Source organism: Microcaecilia unicolor, chromosome 6 (genome assembly GCF_901765095.1).
Source record: "Microcaecilia unicolor chromosome 6, aMicUni1.1, whole genome shotgun sequence".
NCBI lineage: Eukaryota > Metazoa > Chordata > Amphibia > Gymnophiona > Siphonopidae > Microcaecilia > Microcaecilia unicolor.
In genome coordinates, this window is record NC_044036.1 from 327736848 (window position 1) to 327757959 (window position 21112).

At 47.3% G+C, this 21112-nt stretch overlaps 1 pseudogene; it reads left to right on the top strand.

The window, feature by feature from the left end:
• LOC115472570 overlaps nucleotides 1-21112 on the top strand; it is a 51186-nt pseudogene that overhangs the window by 18229 nt on the left and 11845 nt on the right.

The window sequence follows — 21112 nt, forward strand, 5'->3', positions numbered from 1 at the left end:
AAATGTAAATAACTGCTTTTTAATATTCCTCATATCACAGCAGATGAAAGCAAAACTAAAAGAACATTACCATAAAATATGAACCAAGGGACAAAGTTTCAGAATTGCCCTTGATTCATCTGTTAAATCAATAAAGCTTCTGTAGCGGAGGACTGACCTGTCAAATTTACATGCCCCACACAACAATCTTGTTGCCATATTTTGCAGAGTTTGCAATCTTTTCCTTATTCTTTCTAAAGCAGCCAATATAAAGAATATTATAGTAATCTAATTGAGTTATTATAAATGCCTGTACAATTATTCTAAACTGACCAAATTCAGTTGATGAAACCAGCGTAGTTACTTTAGCTTTGTTAAGCACTATTAATCCATATATCAAGGAACAATGTAGAATCTAGTTCTGCCCCTAAAATTCTTAAAAGGTGATTCCAGAGGAAAGGCAATCTCGCTGATCCTCAAGTTGTGACATGCTGATACATTTTGAGAGGGACCTGTTCAAAGAGTGTTTGTTTTTATATTTATTTGCTTTAAAAAATGAAGTGTAACCCATCTTTCCACCCTGTCAAAACGATCCTGTACCCTCGATGTTCCAGTTTTTAATAATCTGACAGATGTTACAAGTAGGGTAACGTTATCCACTATAAGTAGAAACTTAATTTGATTAGTTCCTCACCCAAGGGTCTCATCGAAATATTAAAAAGAAATGGAGATAGTGGGAGAGCCCAGTGGGACTCCACATTGACTACCTATGAATTGGATACATCAGACATTTTGACCCTATAATTTTGTTTTTTTAGTCAGGAAACCTTCAAACCGTTATATTCAGTGTGCAACCCACATTTCCCTGCCCCGTCCATCTGAAAGGTGAAGACATACAATGTTTCTCTTTGATTCTTACAAGACTACCACTCAAGACCATCTCCCTACGTTAGAACCAAGCTTTCTGATGGGCCACAGAGCCAACTGCCCATGCCCGTTGAAGTGTGGGTTTTAACTACGGGCATGGTTACAGGTTACTCTAACCTTCTTGGAAATCTGATGCAGCTCTATATTAGTGCTACAGCTGTCAATCATGCAGGTTACCCCAGTTAAATGCCCGTGTGGTCTGTACCCATGTGACGCCACCAGTCCGTGCCATGGCCTTCACTTTTTGAAAGTAAAGAACCTTTTGTTTATCCCATGCTTTTTTTTTTTTTCCCCCTAGATCTGCCATCCGTTCAGGGAGGATATTCTAGGCATGCATTATCCGTTCACCATAGAAATTAAGGGGGGAGGAGTTATTTATTTATTTACTAAATTTATATCCCACCTTTGCCCAAAGTGGGTAACAAAAGGTTCACATACATATTTGTTAAACAAAAACAATCCACAATAAAAACAATAATAAAATTCGCCTAAAAAAAAACCCAGTATTAGTCTTCATTTATCTAAAAAGGCCTTTATAAACAAATGTGTCTTCAGTAAACGTTTGAATTGTTGAATGTTATCACGTGATCTCAAATATCTAGGCAAAGCATTCCATAAGGCTGGAGCAGCAATAGAGAGAGCTTGTAATTTTGTCTCTACATAATGATATGACTTAGGAGAGGGTACATAGTAACATAGTAGATGACGGCAGAAAAAGACCTGCACGGTCCATCCAGTCTGCCCAACAAGACAAACTCATATGTGTATACCTTACCTTGATTTGTACCTGCCTTATTCAGGGCACAGACCGTACAAGTCTGCCCAGCAGTACTTCCCGCCTCCCAACCACCAGTCCCGCCTCCCATCACTGGCTCTGGACAGATTGTATAAATCTGCCCTCCGCTATCCTCGCCTCCCAACCACCAACCCCTCTTCCCCCCACCTGCTCCGCCACCCAATTTCGGCTAAGCTTCTGAGGGTCCATTCCTTCTGCACAGGATTCCTTTATGCATATCCCACGCATGTTTGAATTCCTTTACCGTTTTCATCTCCACCACCTCCCTCGGGAGGGCATTCCAAGCATCCACCACCCTCTCTGTGAAAAAAATACTTCCTGACATCTTTCCTGAGGCTGCCCCCCCTTCAACCTCATTTCATGTCCTCTCGTTCTACCGCCTTCCCATCTGCGGAAAAGATTTGTTTGCGGATGAATACCTTTCAAATATTTGAACGTCTGTATCATATCACCCCTGTTCAGAGCTGATAAGATGTCTCTGATCTTATAAAACTTTTGTGGTTTATATAATTGCAAAACATGTTGAAAATAAGCTGGAACAAACCCATATATACATCGATAAATCAATACAAGAATCTTAAATTGAACTCCATACATTACAGGAAGCCAATGTAACGTTTTCAACGTGGGCTGCTGTTAAGATGTGTTATTTTACAGCTAACCCCAATTATTAATAGCTAGGTCTCATTGCACAAAATGGGACCTGTGCTATAATACCATGAGTTTATCACAACTCATGCTATTAACAAGGGTAATTAATCACTTGAACTTTTTTTTACTTGTTGGCTTTGCTCCAGAATCAAGCGAAAAGGGAGAGAGGACCCCGAAAGTCCCACAGAAAGACCAAAACAATCCCTCTTGTTATATTGTATGAGGTGGTGACCCTGCAGGGAATAGCAAAGTAAATTCCTACGGTGGTTGTTAGTATCAAAAAGTACTTAACATTACAGTTAAAGATCCAAGAACAGCAAACGTCGCGTTCGCAGAACATCTTGAGTTTTGGATGTTGGAGGGCGATGCATTTTAAACAGAAATACAAGCGACTCCAGTGTTTACGGATGAGCCACAGGGTCAGGTAACCAATTGCTGAACGTAAATGGGACACCACAGTCTTTGCGAGACTCAGGCTAATATTCTTGCGTCTCTTTCTGTTGCTAAGGGCCGTCTTCATCCCTGTCTGTGTGGTAGGTGGTGCTTTGTGTATGTTACAGGAAATATCCTGACCTTTACATTTGAAACCAGTATGACAGCTGGCATTTGCTAACCATGGAAACATTTATTTTTGTCTTGAAATGTTAAATTTAGTTTATAAAATTAATTACAGCCGTAGGGTTTTTGTTTTTTTGGAATTTTTTTTTAGGCATGGTGACGAGGATCCTAACTGAAGAATTCAGCATTTCTATTTACTTCTATTTTAGATTTCTTTTGGAAATGTATGACTTATTTCATTGCTGTTCTCTCCTGTAGAGTGTAAACCTTTTCTTCTGTCGAGGGACAATGTGATATGTATTATTGTTTTGTTTTTGTTTTGTTTTTGTTTGCTTAAATTGATTCAGACTTGGGTGTTACCAGGGCTAGTGCAAGGACACACTGGGCCAACCTTCACCCCACCCCCCTCCCGAGATTTTAATTATTAAACTCCAGACTATAATTACCTGAATATCGCCCCTCCCAGACTGATCCTGTAAAAACACATAATTGGGGGAGGGACACGCGCAAAATGAGCAGATAACAAATTCAGAATTCAACAAAGGAGATCTCGCATGTAAGAAACCCTGTAAATATCAGAGGTCTCAAAAATTTGTTTGTGAATATGGATAATGGTTGTAAGACAGACCCTATACCGGACACATCAGACTCCCCAGGAGGGTTCATAAGGGATTTATGGATTTTCAGAAGAGTATAAATAATTGGGAACACAGGATGTTCACCTTTTAGAAAATCATACTCTGTGTAAAAAAAAATGCCCCTTGTTTACCGGTTTCTGAAAGAGAGTCGATACTTTTCTTAATTTTGTGCATTTGATCACATGGTAAAATATTATAAAAATAAGCGAACATCCCGTGACCCCCTATTGTTTATACTGTTCCAAAAAATGCCTCATAAACCCTCCTGGGACACAGTCTGTCTTAGAACCACTGTGCATATTCACAGACACATTTCTGAGACCTCCGATATTTAAAGGGCTTCTTAAATGTAACATAGTAGATGACGGCAGAAAAAGACCTTCAAGGTCCATCCAGTCTGCCCAACAAGATAATTTCACGTGTGTTGCTTTTTGTGTATACCTTACCTTGATTTGTACCTGTCCTCTTCAGGGCACAGACCGTATAAGTCTGCCCAGCACTAGCCCCGCCTCCCAACCACCAGCCCCGCCACCACCACCGGCTCTGGCACAGACCGTATAAGTCTGCCCAGCACTAGCCCCGCCTCCCAACCACCAGCCCCGCCTCCCACCACCGGCTCTGGCACAGACCGTATAAGTCTGCCCAGCACTAGCCCCGCCTCCAACCACCAGCCCCGCCACCACCACCGGCTCTGGCACAGACCGTATAAGTCTGCCCAGCACTATCTCTGCCTCCCAACCACCAGCCCCGCCACCGGCTCTGGCACAGACCGTATAAGTCTGCCCAGCACTAGCCCCGCCTCCCAACCACCAGCCCCGCCTCCCACCACCGGCTCTGGCACAGACCGTATAAGTCTGCCCAGCACTAGCCCCGCCTCCCAACCACCAGCCCCGCCACCACCACCGGCTCTGGCACAGACCGTATAAGTCTGCCCAGCACTAGCCCCGCCTCCCAACCACCAGCCCGTCTCCCACCACCGGCTCTGGCACAGACCGTATAAGTCTGCCCAGCACTAGCCCCTCTCCCCCACCGGCTCTGGCACAGACCGTATAAGTCTGCCCAGCACTAGCCCCGCCTCCCACCACCGGCTCTGGCACAGACCGTATAAGTCTGCCCCGCACTATCCCCTCCTCCCAACCACCAGCCCCGCCTCCCGCCACCGGCTCTGGCACAGACCGTATAAGTCTGCCCAGCACTATCTCCGCCTCCCAACCACCAGCCCCGCCACCACCACCGGCTCTGGCACAGACCGTATAAGTCTGCCCAGCACTATCCCTGCCTCCCAACCACCAGCCCCGCCTCCCGCCACGGCTCTGGCACAGACCGTATAAGTCTGCCCAGCACTATCTCCGCCTCCCAACCACCAGCCCCGCCACCACCACCGGCTCTGGCACAGACCGTATAAGTCTGCCCAGCACTAGCCCCGCCTCCCAACCACCAGCCCGCCTCCCACCACCGGCTCTGGCACAGACCGTATAAGTCTGCCCAGCACTAGCCCCGCCTCCCAACCACCAGCCCCGCCACCACAACCGGCTCTGGCACAGACCGTATAAGTCTGCCCAGCACTAGCCCCGCCTCCCAACCACCAGCCCCGTCTCCCACCACCGGCTCTGGCACAGACCGTATAAGTCTGCCCAGCACAAGCCCCGCCTCCCACCACCGGCTCTGGCACAGACCGTATAAGTCTGCCCGCACTATCCCCTCCTCCCAACCACCAGCCCCGCTCCCGCCACCGGCTCTGGCACAGACCGTATAAGTCTGCCCAGCACTATCTCCGCCTCCCAACCACCAGCCCCGCCACCACCACCGGCTCTGGCACAGACCGTATAAGTCTGCCCAGCACTATCCCTGCCTCCCAACCACCAGCCCCGCCTCCCGCCACCGGCTCTGGCACAGACCGTATAAGTCTGCCCAGCACTATCTCCGCCTCCCAACCACCACCGCCACCACCACCGGCTCTGGCACAGACCGTATAAGTCTGCCCAGCACTAGCCCCGCCTCCCAACCACCAGCCCCGCCTCCCACCACCGGCTCTGGCACAGACCGTATAAGTCTGCCCAGCACTAGCCCCGCTTCCCAACCACCAGCCCCGCCGCTCCTTTGCTGAATAAATCTTTTGAACCTTTTTGATGTGTGATCTGCTCCTTTCGACTCCTTGTGTGCAGTCCTGCAGATTACTGGTACCGCTGATTTCATTGTACGTTTCAATATTAAATGGGTAATAGCAGGGATGATGGTTCTCTGAATTGACAAGGCTGTCAGGATCTCTTTTGCCTTGCCCGAAGGTGCCAGCTTAGGCGATTGCCTAGTTTGCCTGATGATTAAGCCGCCTGTTGGTGTTGCCTGTGGCCGTGCAGCTCCAGTGATTGACATCCTCCCTGTTATAGTTGAAATTCCTTTCATTTATAGGAAAATGTACTTTTTAACATTAGCATAAAGGGAAGGAATTTGGGATTTAGATCATGAATTTTTTTTTTTTGTCAATTGTAGCTTCAGGTGAGTTTTATATTCAAGTACAAAATAAACGGAAGTAAATTTTAAGCGAGCATTGGTTAATAAACGTGGATAAAGCAGCACTGTCATTTACTTTCTCAGTTCTGGGCTAAATTTTGAAAGATAAATGGGTGCTCTTATAGCCCTCCTGAATAATGCAACCATTTCTGGGAGGTTCTAATTAAAATACATTCCCCCCCCCCCCCCCCCCCAAGTTCACCCCTTTTCCCAAAGTTGTTACCACGCTTTCCTTTGCACTGGTGATCAAAATGTCCCCTGTGCATTTTCAGTACAACAAGGTGCACCGACTTTTCTGACCTCCCAGTGTACTCTGGATCTAAAGTGCAGTGAGGGAGGTGTAGGATACCACAGACACAGAGAAGGAAACGCGACAGGCCCGACTCTTAGCAGAACTGACCGAGACTAGAAAAAGTTCTAGGAGTTAAAACGGGAAGAAAAAGAGATTATTGCCCTTGCGGGGGAGGCAGTGCTGCTTTAAACATGAGGGGAGACTGTTTTACTGAGCTGTGGCTTTAGTTTTCCTCCCGTCCTGTTGCTCTTGGGCCCACTCTGAACCGCTGTCCTTCTGTGTGTCTCCGCAGCCATTCCCGGTTACGCTGTATGTGCGCCTGTAACAGATGCACTTTCTGCATCTGTCAGAACTTCCTCAACTCAGACTTGCTGCAGTGTGTAAGGAACAAGGTCTTCGCCGCGTTTCTTAACAGGTCCTTCACTTTATTTATGGGTACCAGTTGTATGTCTTAACCAACTCACAACTTAACTTACTGAGCAGATTTCTAATTCATATCCACCCGACCTGAGCAAAGGCTGATGCTTGCCTGCGAACTGGCCCCCTGCATAGAGCTTCCAGCTGCAGCTGTTTGGCAGATAACTTTATATCAATGTGCTTTTGGTAGCGGATTTGAGCAACTCAGAAAAAGAGATAAATTAAGCCACCCAGAAAGCTCCACAGCGCGCATGTTTGCCTTCAGTATTAGAGTGAAAACAGACACAGGGCCCATAATTTTAAGATGAAGCTGCTTGGTTTTAGCTGTAAGTGTGTGTGTGTGTGTCAGTGGCTTAGCCAGACAGCCAGTTTTGGGTGGGCCTGAGCCCAAAGTGGGTGGGCACAAAGTTTCTCTGCTCCGCCCTCCCTCCACCACTATACCCACCATTTCTCCCTCCTCTCCCCCTATGCCTACCATTTCTCCCCTCCCCACCTATCCCCTCTGTATGCAGCATGTGTCCCTCCCCTCCACCTCATACACAGCCAAGACTTCTCCCTTCCTCACCCCTCCACCCCTTTGCATCTCATCTCTTTTCCCCGTGCATCTCCCTCACCCACCAACCAAGTCTCATCTTTCCATCTTCCCTCCCCCTGTGCAGCATCTTTCTTTCCATCAGCTGCTGTGGCCCCCCGTCTTCCCTCCCCCATGCGACATCTTTCCCCATCATCCCCCCCCCCCGTGCAGCTGCAGCATTTCACCCTCCTTGCAGGCCCGCCCAGCAGCAGTGTTCCTGACGGCGATTCTACTCACAGGCTCCGCTCGCAGTCACAGCGATTCCCACACGCTGCCTGCCGGCTGCCGCTCAACAATCTCCTTGCGCTACTAAGCGCTAACCTGCAGGAGAGACTTCCGGTTAGCGCTTAGTAGCACAAGGAGATTGAGCGGCAGCCGGCAGGCAGCGTGTGGGAATCGCTGCGATTGCGAGGGGAGCCTGCGACTGGAATCGCCGTCAGGAACTTTGCTGCTGGGCGGGCCTGACCCGAAATTGGGTGGGCCTGGCTACGCCCCTGGTGTGTGTGTGTGTGTGTGTGTGCAAATATTCACCAAGGATGGAACAGGTCGAGAGTCACTGGTAAGCTATAGACTGCGCATTAGTACAGAGCATAAATCAGTGGATATGTTGTGAGTAAATCTGCACCTTTAACCAGCAGCCCCTTTCTGAAAAAGCAAAAAAAAAAATACCACCTGCTCGTGAATCTTAAAAGCTTTTTCTGACAGTAAGTGCAATGCCATGAAACACACAAAGCCTCTGGGTGTGTCCCCACAGAGGGATTTTGCTTGCTGGAGAAGGCAGAGTCCATCAGTCTGATTGTTTTCCAGCAAATACAGTATCTGTCCTCCTCTGGAGGATTAAAGTTACATCCTTTCACAGCAGGTTGTGTTGTTAAATCCTTGCCTCTGATAACCTTAAAATTACTAACAAGTTAGATTCTCTCACACTGACCCAGTGAGCGGATGGAGTTCAAACCTTCAAACTGAATAAATGCAGCACAAAATATTTTATTGTTTCAGCACAGGATTACCCAGCTGTTAAGGACATTAGGTATTAGTGCAGATGTTGGAAAAGAATAGCTGTAATTAGAAGTTTGTTGTGTACTGACAAATAAGGTAGGCAATCTCTCACATCACTGTTACATACCCTTGTAAGTAGAGCAGAATTGCCCTGAGGTTTTCACGTGGAATTGGTCGGCTCTTTTAACTCGCCGTGGGCAGTTTTCTCTGGTTGCTTGTTTTATCATTTTTTGCCGCGCTAGTTGGTTTTCCCCTCCGTCCCCCACTCCCCGCTCGTCACTTCACCTTGGGGTCCCTTTACCAAGCTGTGGGAAAAAGAGCCCTGCACTAGCGGTGGGGGCCATTTTTCTCACGCAACAGGGCCCTTTTTTCCGCAGCTGATAACCCCCCCCCCCCAAAAAAAAAAAATGGCCAGGCGTTGAGATAATTTACCATGTGACCAAGCGGTGGGGAGCCGTTACCGCCACCCATTGAGGTGGCGATAAGGTCTCCCGCGGTAACTGGGCCAGCGTGTGGTGATATCCGATTACCACCGGGTTATTTCCATGCAAACCTTGGGCCGGCGGAAGTCCAGGAGCAGCGAACGGTAAGCCCGCGTTGGGCTTACAACCGCTGTGTAAAAGGGCCCCTCACTGTGGTAAAGATAACCACAGGTGACTCAGTCATGGTCCATCTATCTTGAGCCTGCTCATCTTCCATTTCCAGACAGGATGTTAGATATTGCAGAAATTACTGTTTATTTCAGTTGAATACAAATATCATCAAATGAAATACTGACTGAATGCCCTTGATAAGCTTGGTAGAAATATTGTGTGGGTTCAGTGCATTTCCTCAGGCTAAACATGCGGAGCATAACATTGTGAGAAGTCCCGGATTACTGCCTGTGTGGCAGTGATGCGAGCAGTGTCATTTCAAACCGCAGGCCGCTTTAAAACAAAAGTTTAGGCGTGCACGCACGTTGATCTCAGTCGCTGTGACCAGGTGTCTCTCACTTAACATGCCTGAGCAATTACAAATAACACTTTGAATGTGCCAGAGCTTGAGATTTTCACCTATTTTATGGAATTTAGCTCAAAAATGATATAGCAGAATAGAAAAGGTTCAAAGAAAAGTGGCCAAAATGATAGAGGGGTGGAACTTCTCTCATATGAGGTTAGGGCTCCTCATCTTGGAAAAGGGATGGCTGAGTGCTGTAGAACGAGTAGAAAATGAATCAATTGTTTTTACTCTTTCAAAAAGTATAAAGGCTAGGGGACACTCAAGGAATTACTTGGAAATGCCTTTAAAACAAATAGAAGGAACTAATTTTTCACCTCAAAGAATAGTTAAGCTGTGGAACTCGTTGCCGGAAGGATGTGGTAACCGGCGGTTAGCCTATCTGGTTTTAAAAAAGGTTTGGGACATGTTCCTGGAGGAAAAAGTCAATAGTCTGCTATTGAGAGAGACATGGGGAAGCCACTGCTTGCCCTGGGATTGGTAGCATGGAATGTTGCTACTATTTGGGTTTCTGCCAGGAACTTGGTGACCTGGATGTGGCCACAGTTGGAAGCAGGATACTTGAACTAGATGGACCTTTGGTCTGACCCAAAATAGCTGTTCTTATGAAATGTAGGTTTGAAACTTGCCCAGGACCCTGTAGACAGGAAGGTGCTGTTTTGAATTGATGCATGCATGCCTCACCAACAATTGCCTATTGCATCTCTGTCTTATTTTTTTATGTGTTTTTAAAAATTTTTTTTTCCTTAGGTGTTCATTTTCATTTATCTGGCTGGCGCTTGTTCCCATTTTGCTGCATGCTTCACTTCTTTTTGACCAGAATTCTTATGCATGAAAATTAACCATTTTTCTATCTGGCAATCATAGTGTCCGGACGGGCAGCTCTGTTGCATTTTATTTGAGCGTCAGCAGATTTCTGTGGATTATATATTATTCTTTAGTTGATTTTGAATTATTGATCATTGTGGAAAGCAGCATTTAGCTCTGACAACATCCATGCCGGATCTCTTCCTGTTGGGCTTGCGGGGGATGGGGGGGGGGGCTGGGATCTTGCCTCAGTAAGATTTTAGCCAGCTGGTTTAAAAAAATAAAAAACCTTCAGAAGACGTTTACTCCAGTACTGAGGAGAATGCTTGTAGCCAATAGGCATCATATGTAACTAATTCAGGGGTCATTTTCCTCCCCACCGGGGCCCCTTTTTAACCGCAGCGGGTAAGAAACCCCCAGCGCACATGGCATAGCGTGGAGAGAACACCGCATGGCCATGTGACAGGGAACCGTTACCAGCACCCGGTGAGGTGCAGATAAGGGCTCCCTTGCTAACCCAGCGGGTAACCGGTCAGGCACGGCGATGCTAATTACTGCGGAGGTATCGCCGTGCAAGCCATTTCCGGGGGGGGGGGGTCTTTTTGCCCACAAATGGTGCATGCTCGGGGCAGGAGTACCACCAGCGGCCACAATGTGGGCTGGCAGTAGTCCCGGAAGAGTGAGCGGTAAAGCCCGCGTTGGCTTACCGCACACTCTGTAAAAGGCCCCTCAATTAGGCAGTGGTTCTCAACTTTTCTTTCATTGTGACACACCTGACGTATAAGTTCACATCCGTGACACTACGACACACTGTTCATGGTTGAACAAAGAAAAAAAAATGCTTTATTTATCATCATTATTCTGAAATGGTGCACAAGAAAGGTGGTGAGGCTGGTGCAGCACTGAGACATTGGGGGTAATGATGAACAGAAAGGACCAGTTATGTGGATTTAAATACTCCCTGCTCTGCTCTCCCCTCCCCTTCCCCAGCCCACAGGCACACATGGTTGTTAAGGAAAGCAAGGGTTGTATTTTTGTGACACACCTCTCAGCTCTCGAGACACACGTGTGTCTCCCAGGGGGCTCTAGACCAGGGGCGTAGCTACAGGGGGGCCTGGGCCCCCGCAAATTATGTCCGGGTCCCCTGTTGGCTGGCGGGGGTCCCCAACCCCCACCAGCTGAAGCCTTCTTCAGCGACGCCTCTAATCCGCGCAGCTGCGTTCCTGCCTGCTCTTCTTGCTCCTCCTGTCCTGTGCACGCTGACGCTCCTTAAGGAGCGTCAGTGTGCACAGGGACAGGAGGAGCAAGGAAGAGCAGGGGAAGGACGCGGCTGTTCCAGAGACGGCCGCTGAAGAAGGCTTCGTCTGGCGGAGGTTGGGGAGCCCCGCCAGCAAAGATATTTGCGAGGTGAGGCAAAGTGTGGCGGGGGCGGAACTCAAATGTGTCCCCAACCTCGGGCTCTGGCCCCTCCCACCGTAAGGTCAGGCTACGCCTGCTCTAGATGATGCCTCCCGTTTTATAAACGTGAATTCAGGATAGCGGGTCTCTTACCCTGCCATTGGTGCTTCTGCAGTTTTACTCTTGGCATATTAGCTCAATAAATTTGCTCTCTCCACTTGGAGTCCCTGGAGACAGTTCTGCTTTCTTTGGCCTCCATAACCTGCTTGTTGGTTTTATAAAAAAAGAATTGAATGAGACAAAGCTGCAGTATAGGTACTTGGCAATGAATACGGTTTGGCCTCTTTGACTTTGTTTTTCCCTTTGGTCTTTAATTAAGATTTATCTTTCTTAGCAAATGTTGGCTTTATATATTAATTCAAGAACTTGGTTATGATCATCCCCTGAATGCAGTTCTCCTCTCTTGTTGCTCTTTCGAGGAGAGGTATGTGTGGCATAGTGCTTGTAGAAATAATGCAGTGATAGTGCTTGTAGAAATAATGCAGTGATTTGAAGAATCCTTGCACACTGTGATCCTGGGAAAGTCGCTTTAATTCACTGTACTTCAGGTGTATACCCTTCGCTCCTGACACTGTGATCCTGGGGAAGTCGCTTTAATTCACTGTGCTTCAGGGTGTATACCCTCTGCTCCTGACACTGTGATCCTGGGGAAGTCGCTTTAATTCACTGTGCTTCAGGTATCTCCTTCGATCCTGACACTGTGATCCTGAGGAAGTCGCTTTAATTCACTGTGCTTCAGGGTGTATAGCCTCTGCTCCTGACACTGTGATCCTGGGGAAGTCGCTTTAATTCACTGTGCTTCAGGGTGTATACCCTCTGCTCCTGACACTGTGATCCTGGGGAAGTCGCTTTAATTCACTGTGCTTCAGGGTGTATACCCTCTGCTCCTGACATGTGATCCTGGGGAAGTCGCTTTAATTCACTGTGCTTCAGGGTGTATCCCTCTGCTCCTGACACTGTGATCCTGGGAAGTCGCTTTAATTCACTGTGCTTCAGGGTGTATACCCTCTGCTCCTGACACTGTGATCCTGGGGAAGTCGCTTTAATTCACTGTGCTTCAGGGTGTATCTCCTTCGCTCCTGACACTGTGATCCTGAGGAAGTCGCTTTAATTCACTGTGCTTCAGGGTGTATACCCTCTGCTCCTGACACTGTGATCCTGGGGAAGTCGCTTTAATTCACTGTGCTTCAGGGTGTATACCCTCTGCTCCTGACACTGTGATCCTGGGGAAGTCGCTTTAATTCACTGTGCTTCAGGTGTATCCCCTTCGCTCCTGACACTGTGATCCTGAGGAAGTCGCTTTAATTCACTGTGCTTCAGGGTGTATACCCTGCTCCTGACACTGTGATCCTGGGGAGGTCGCTTTAATTCACTGTGCTTCAGGGTGTATACCCTCTGCTCCTGACACTGTGATCCTGGGGAAGTCGCTTTAATTCACTGTGCTTCAGGGTGTATACCCTCTGCTCCTGACACTGTGATCCTGGGGAAGTTGCTTTAATTCACTGTACTTCAGGGTGTATACCCTCTGCTCTGACACTGTGATCCTGGGGAAGTTGCTTTAATTCACTGTGCTTCAGGGTGTATAGCCTCTGCTCCTGACACTGTGATCCTGGGGAAGTCGCTTTAATTCACTGTGCTTCAGGGTGTATACCCTCTGCTCCTGACACTGTGATCCTGGGGAAGTCGCTTTAATTCACTGTGCTTCAGGGTGTATACCCTCTGCTCCTGACACTGTGATCCTGGGGAAGTCGCTTTAATTCACTGTGCTTCAGGGTGTATCCCCTCCGCTCCTGACACTGTGATCCTGAGGAAGTCGCTTTAATTCACTGTGCTTCAGGGTGTATACCCTCTGCTCCTGACACTGTGATCCTGGGGAAGTCGCTTTAATTCACTGTGCTTCAGGGTGTATACCCTCTGCTCCTGACACTGTGATCCTGGGGAAGTCGCTTTAATTCACTGTGCTTCAGGGTGTATACCCTCTGCTCCTGACACTGTGATCCTGGGGGTCGCTTTAATTCACTGTGCTTCAGGGTGTATACCCTCTGCTCCTGACACTGTGATCCTGGGGAAGTCGCTTTAATTCACTGTGCTTCAGGGTGTATACCCTCTGCTCCTGACACTGTGATCCTGGGGAAGTTGCTTTAATTCACTGTGCTTCAGGGTTATAGCCTCTGCTCCTGACACTGTGATCCTGGGGAAGTCGCTTTAATTCACTGTGCTTCAGGGTGTATACCCTCTGCTCCTGACACTGTGATCTGGGGAAGTCGCTTTAATTCACTGTGCTTCAGGGTGTATACCCTCTGCTCCTGACACTGTGATCCTGGGAAGTCGCTTTAATTCACTGTGCTTCAGGGTGTATACCCTCTGCTCCTGACACTGTGATCCTGGGGAAGTCGCTTTAATTCACTGTGCTTCAGGGTGTATACCCTCTGCTCCTGACACTGTGATCCTGGGGAAGTCGCTTTAATTCACTGTGCTTCAGGGTGTATACCCTCTGCTCCTGACACTGTGATCCTGGGGAAGTCGCTTTAATTCACTGTGCTTCAGGGTGTATACCCTCTGCTCCTGACACTGTGATCCTGGGGAAGTCGCTTTAATTCACTGTGCTTCAGGGTGTATACCCTCTGCTCCTGACACTGTGATCCTGGGGAAGTCGCTTTAATTCACTGTGCTTCAGGGTGTATACCCTCTGCTCCTGACACTGTGATCCTGGGGAAGTCGCTTTAATTCACTGTGCTTCAGGGTGTATACCCTCTGCTCCTGACACTGTGATCCTGGGGAAGTCGCTTTCATTCACTGTGCTTCAGGGTGTATCCCTTCTCCTGACACTGTGATCCTGGGGAAGTCGCTTTCATTCACTGTGCTTCAGGGTGTATACCCTCTGCTCCTGACACTGTGATCCTGGGGAAGTCGCTTTAATTCACTGTGCTTCAGGGTGTATCCCCTTCGCTCCTGACACTGTGATCCTGGGGAAGTGCTTTAATTCTCTTTGCTTACTACTACTACTAATCATTTCTATAGCGCTACTAGATGTATGCAGTGCTGTTCACTGAACATGTAGAGACAGTCTGTGTTCAACTGAGCTTACAATCTAATCGACAGACAAACAGAACTGAATTATCCTCCTAAACTGATTGCTGACCGAATTGGACAGATAGGAGGAATTCCAGCTTTCATGGGTGGGTAGGATTGCAGCTCTTAAAATGATGTTATTACCCAAATTGCTTTATTTATTCATGGCCCTTCCTCTCCCCATTCCAAAATCTTTTTTTTTTTTTTTGTTCCCTTAATAAAAAAAAGTGTTTGCATTCATTTGGAAAAAAACAACCACCCCGACTATGAAAGAGAGCCCTATATCAACTTAAGAGAGATGGGGGGTTGGCAGTTCCTTACTTTGAACTTCGTCACACCGCGGCCCTCTTACTGACGGTTGTGATGTGGGGGAGGGGGTACCAAAGCCGTGGTTACACATTGAACAACACGTGGTAGGAAATACTCTGCTGTGGGCTGTCCCCTGGTACCTTTGCCCTTGCTACATAGATTGGCGGCCTTGGTTTGGTTGGTTGGTTGATATGCTCCCCTTTAGAAGCTTGGATTCACTGTCTATTTCAAATGTTTCCTGATCGACAATACTACATTTGTATGCCTATCCTATATGCTTCTGGGTTTACCCCAGGAGAAATAAATAGTACATATCGTCGGTGGTGACGCAGTCCCTCCGCACTCTGGGTCATTTAGGAGGAAAGAGACTTTGTTCCCTTCTCAGAACTACAAGAGTATGGTTGGTTGGACCGAGATAGTTTTTAATATAATCGTGAGATTTTATCTCCCGCAAGGCTAGAACTTAGCTCTGCTTTGTGGAAACGCAGCTGGGGTGTGCTTTGCGATCCGGCACTTGCCGAGGAGGAATCTCTAGGATATATAAAGCTCTATTGCGTTGCATAGGGACCAACCTGTCTCCTTCTATGAGACTAGGTGGGAGTCTCACGTAGGCTTTCACTGAGAACTCCAGCAGTGGGCTAAGATTTTCCATTATTTGTTTAAAGTCTCAGTGGCTACTTCACTTGTGGAAAATGGGTATAAGATGTTCTTTCAATGGTACTTTACACCTCACAGACTCACATAGATTTACAAAACGAGGTCAGCTCAGTGCTGGCGACAGTGTGGGGAAGAGGGCATCTTTTATCACATCTGTGGACCTTCCCAAGGGCTCAGACTCTTGATTTTCTTCCTGGCCTCCAACCTTTTTAGACTGCTAGTTGCCTATTGAATTATCAGGCTCGGGGAATTAATAAAGAATGACATCAACTTTTGATTCATATATCTATGGCTGCCCGAATTTTACTGGTGAAGTATTGGTAACGGACTTTAAAAAGTAGATTACGGCTGTTATATCTTACCTCATGGCTAAGAAACGGGACATATGGCGCAATATCACAATTGGTGTGTGTATATATATATATATGTATATATATATTGTCACCTCGGTACTGGTCCACCGCTCGAGGTGTTGCCTCCTCCTTGCCCTGATCCGGGAATCACCTCCGCACTGCTAGTAATCCTCCTTGCTGGTATTCAAACACAGATCATGCTTCCTCTGCTGAGTTCACTCCCGCCTGAAGTCGTCAATCAGTTCCAGGACTGGCGGGCTACTGAAAAAGATACTCCTCTTTGGGTAGCCAAAGAAAACAGTTCCGTCTACTGGGACCCCCTGTGTCCGTTCTCCTTCCTCCTCCCCTTTGTCCTGCGGCAGTAGTTCTTTTCCTCAGGTGGAGGCCGTCATCTACTTTTAGCAGATCACGCCTGCAAAGTTGTTTTAGGCCAGCAACCCGGTCTATCGGCTCCCTGGCTTCTCTCCAGCCAGGCTCCCAAGTGAACAATGCTTCTATACGGGTCCTGTTCCTGGCACAGGCCCCTTCAGTTCATTTCTCTCCCCCTTATAGAGTTCTAATCCAAAGTCCAGTTCTCAAGTTCAAATGCTATCTTGTTGCAAACTTTCCCGCTGCTGTATGAGTTCCCCTAGGTTCTAGCAGTTCCTTGTCAGCTAAACCTAGAGACCCGCCTGCCTCATTTGTCAGCACTCACTCCTGACAACACCCACACCGGGTTAGCACTCATACAGTCTGTTTTCCAGGACTTACTTCCCTTTGGTCCCCTCCTGGCCCCGAGCAAAAGCTGAGATATCCATCTCCTCTTGTTCCCCCCCTCCTTCTCCCTCTTGCCAGTCCATATGCTCAGCCCCTCCCTCCCCCAGCCGGTGTTCCTCATTCCCTTCCTCAGACTTCATTTCCCAATCACCCTCCTCCCCCTTGCTTCTGAGAAGGCAAGTCCCACCTCCTGTTTCCTGCTCAACTCAGGCTTCTGGGACTTGTAGTTTCCCCTCTCTTCCCCCCCTTTACTTTGCGCGGCCTTCTGGGATCGGTAGTTTCTGTAGTCACCCTCTTTCCCCTCTTCCCCTCTACATGGAAGCAGGGCCCCTTTTCTCCCCTTCCACTTCTGCTTATCAACCCATTCCTCACAATATATATACACACCAAATTTTGTGATACTGCGCCCATATGTCATAGAAGAGAGAGCCTCATTGACAGATTTGGATAACATAGTGGTTGAGAAGAGGGATGAAACAGGTGGAGAGAGTGCAAGAGTCAATAGCATGAAGATTCCTAAATGTATAAGTAGATTGGACGGGACTTGGGGGGGGGGGTGTTTTAAGTGTGAAGGTTATCATATGATGGAGAGTGAGCAGTTGGAAAAGAAGACAAGATCAAGACAGTGGCCGTTCTGGTGAGTAGGGGTAGTGGAGCACAGCTGAAGATTGAAGGAGGACGTTAAAGCAAGAAACTAAGAGGCATAAGAGTTGGAGGGTTCATTAGCATGAATGTTAAAATCCCCCAAAATGAGGGAAGGAAATGAGGGTTTGAGAAAGAAGGAAAGCCAGGAGTCAGATTCGGTGAGAAAGGAAGGAAGGGACTTATCAGGGGTTGATAAGTAACTGCTACTTGGAGAGGTAGAAGAGTGAATAGATGGATGGAATGGACTTAAAAGGCAGTGACACTGAGGTGGAAGAGGTTGAAATCTACAAGAGGGTGAGAGTAGTAGCCCAACACCACCTCCGCAGCCAACTGGGCAGGGTGTATGGGAGAAAAGGTAACTTCCATGATAGGGCAGGATCTGAAGCCAAGTCTTGGTGCAAGCAGGTAGAGAGTACAAGAGAGAGAGCAGGCATTCTACAATGCACTTGAGAAAGGCAGAGAAGAAGAGGAGCAGAAATTAGATTGGAGACATTGAGGTGTGACCTGCTCGAGTAGGGTGAGAGCTGACTTGGAGGACCAGGATTTAGTGGAGGAGTGGCCTAGTGGTTAGGGTGGTGGAATTTGGTCCTGGGGAACTGAGGAACTGAGTTCGATTCCCACTTCAGGCACAGGCAGCTCCTTGTGACTCTGGGCAAGTCACTTAACCCTCCATTGCCCCATGTAAGCCACATTGAGCCTGCTATGAGTGGGAAAGCGCAGGGTACAAAGTAACAAAAATAAAATAGATACTATTGGAGATTCTACATGGAATGTTGCTACTATTGGAGATTCTGTTGCTACTATTGGAGATTCTACATGGAATGTTGCTACTATTGAGATTCTACATGGAATGTTGCTACTATTGGAGATTCTACATGGAATGTTGCTACTATTGGAGATTCTACATGGAATATTGGAGATTCTACATGGAATGTTGCTACTATTGGAGATTCTACATGGAATATTGGAGATTCTACATGGAATGTTGCTACTATTGGAGATTCTACATGGAATGTTGCTATTCCACTAGCAACATTCCATGGAAGGCTGCGCAGGCTTCTGTTTCTGTGAGTCTGACGTCCTGCACGTACGTGCAGGACGTCAGACTCACAGAAGCAGAAGCCTGCGCAGCCACATTGCTGATCTGCAAGGGCCGACTTCTAGTGGAATAGCAACATTCCATGTAGAATCTCAAATAGTAGCAACAGTGGAGGAGTGGCCTAGTGGTTAGGGTGGTGGACTTTGGTCCTGGGGAACTGAGTTCGATTCCCACTTCAGGCACAGGCAGCTCCTTGTGACTCTGGGCAAGTCACTTAACCCTCCATTGCCCCAGGTACAAATAAGTACCTGTATACAATATGTAAGCTGCATTGAGCCTGCCATGAGTGTGTGGGGGGGGGGGGTACAAATGTAACAAAAATAAATAAATTAATATCCCCAGCAGAGAGCAGAAGAAGGATCAAGAGAGTACAGAGAAGAGTAGGAGAGGCATGACGACAGTGATGAAGATGAGATGCACTCAAACGGAATGGAGATGTTTGAATGAAAGGAAAGAAATGTTGAAGCTTGAGAGCTGAGAAGAAGGGAGAGGACAAAAGGGATGGTGAGGTGATGAAAGCAGAAGGCGGGCAATGTAGTCCTGAGATATACAATGGTTTCAGATGGAGACAGAGATTGGGAAGGGACTGTATCAAGAAGAGAAATTGTTCTGGAGTCATTGGGAATAGCAGAAGAAAATAAAACCTGTCTGTCCCTAACCCTTATCCCTTTCTTGTCCTGTCTGTCTGTCTGTCATAATTAGATTGTAAGCTCTATCGAGCAGGGACTGTCTCTCCATGTTCAAGTGTGAAGCGCTGCGTAAGTCCGGTAGCACTACAGAAATAAGTAGTAGTAGTAAAACCTGAAGAGGGAAAACGTTTGGCACAGTGGACCTGGGAGTCACCCTGGAGAACGGTGGGAGTATATGCAGATGGGCTGCAAGTCCTCCACAGTAGCTGGTGGAAGCGCTGTGCACCTGGCGTGGAAGCCCTAGTTGGTTCGGGGTGGATCTATGCTTCGGGGTATGTCCCCTCTGCTCCTGACACTCTATGATCCTGGGAAAGTTGCTTTAATTCTCTATGCTTCAGGTTGTATCCCCCTTTGCTTCTGACAGTGTTATCCAAAATAGTATCCAGTAGTTTTTTGCTTCGCTAAATGTGCTGTGTTACTATTTATCATTCTGTCCCTAAGTTGCTCACCCAATAGGAGAATTAGTGCATTGGGTTTGGTAAAACAAAGGAGGCTGGAACTTCCAAGCAAAACATTATGTAATGTCATTCCTGCATGCGAGAGAGAGAGAGTATAACTCTAGGAGTCTTACGCTCTGTGTTTTATAATACTGGAATCTATATATTTTAACTCAGGTTCAGTGCAAGCATCTTCTGCTTGTTTGTGCAAAACCATTTGTCCAAGTTAAATGCTGCCTACCTTTTCCTGGTATGTACACTATTGTGTATCTGTACCCACACTGTTTACCTTCTCTCTTGCCCTTTTGAACACACCTGTGTAGTTAAATACATGGGCATGTCCGGGCTCTGTGTTCAGCAATTAAATGAGCTTCCCTGTATTACTGGACAGGACTGTACCGAGTACAGGTCCATTGCTTTGCTTTTGCCTCATACTGTGGACATGTTCTGGCTTAGTTAACAGCGGACTTACTGATTGTGATTCTAATGGACATCTTTACCTTGGGGTGCCAGGACACAGCATATCATGTTACTGAAATAGCAGGGTGACGAACGGACAATTATATGCCCTATTTAAGGGAAATAAGTTAATCGTACACTCTTCTCTGCTTTACTGGACAGCATAATTTCAAAATCTGTGCATGCCTTGTGTATGTACATCTACATATATGGCACTGTACATAAGCACCGCCATACTGGGAAAAGACCAAGGGTCCGTCAAGCCCAGCATCCTGTCTCTGACAGCGGCCAATCCAGGCTTCAAGAACCTGGCAACCCCCCCCCCCCCCCAAAAAAAAAATTACTAATATTCAATGGACTTTTCCTTCAGGAATCTGTCCAAACCCCCCTAAACTCCGTAAGGCCAGCCGCTTAATTGTTTTTCTATTAAGCAAATATGCGCTAAAAAAAATCTACATACCTTCTTAAATCAACGTGTGAATTTATTTTTGGAATATCAAGCCATGTGATCGTTTGCGTGGATTGTGTCTTAGATCCTAAATTGGAACATTAAATTAGCCGTAAAGTGTATTTTGGGCAGCAGAGCTGCACTGAAGCTGTTGTTGCTTTATTGTTCTGGGTCGGAATAAGTAGGCAAATTCCCACGCATCGGGGGGGGGGGGGGGCGTATATACCGAATCGCAGGGCTCACTGCCACCCTTAATGTCAGACCCTGAAATCTGCAGAGTTGGCAGCATACCCAGATGAAAGGCTTGCGGCGTTTGTGCCAGGCTTTATCCTGCATTGCATTCTTTTAAAATAGTTCTACAAGCTTTAATTACAGCCACTTAGGGCAGGACTCCAGTCTCGGTCGTGCTGTGAACAAATAATGCACACCTCTGAGGCTGTTATATCTAGAAACCTTGATGATTAATGGCGATGTGACACGGTAAACGCAGTTTCAGAGAAGTACTGCGTGTGCTATAGATGCAGGAAGGTTTCATGCTGCTTTTGTGACAATGTAGATGAACCACCACCACATTCACATGGTGTG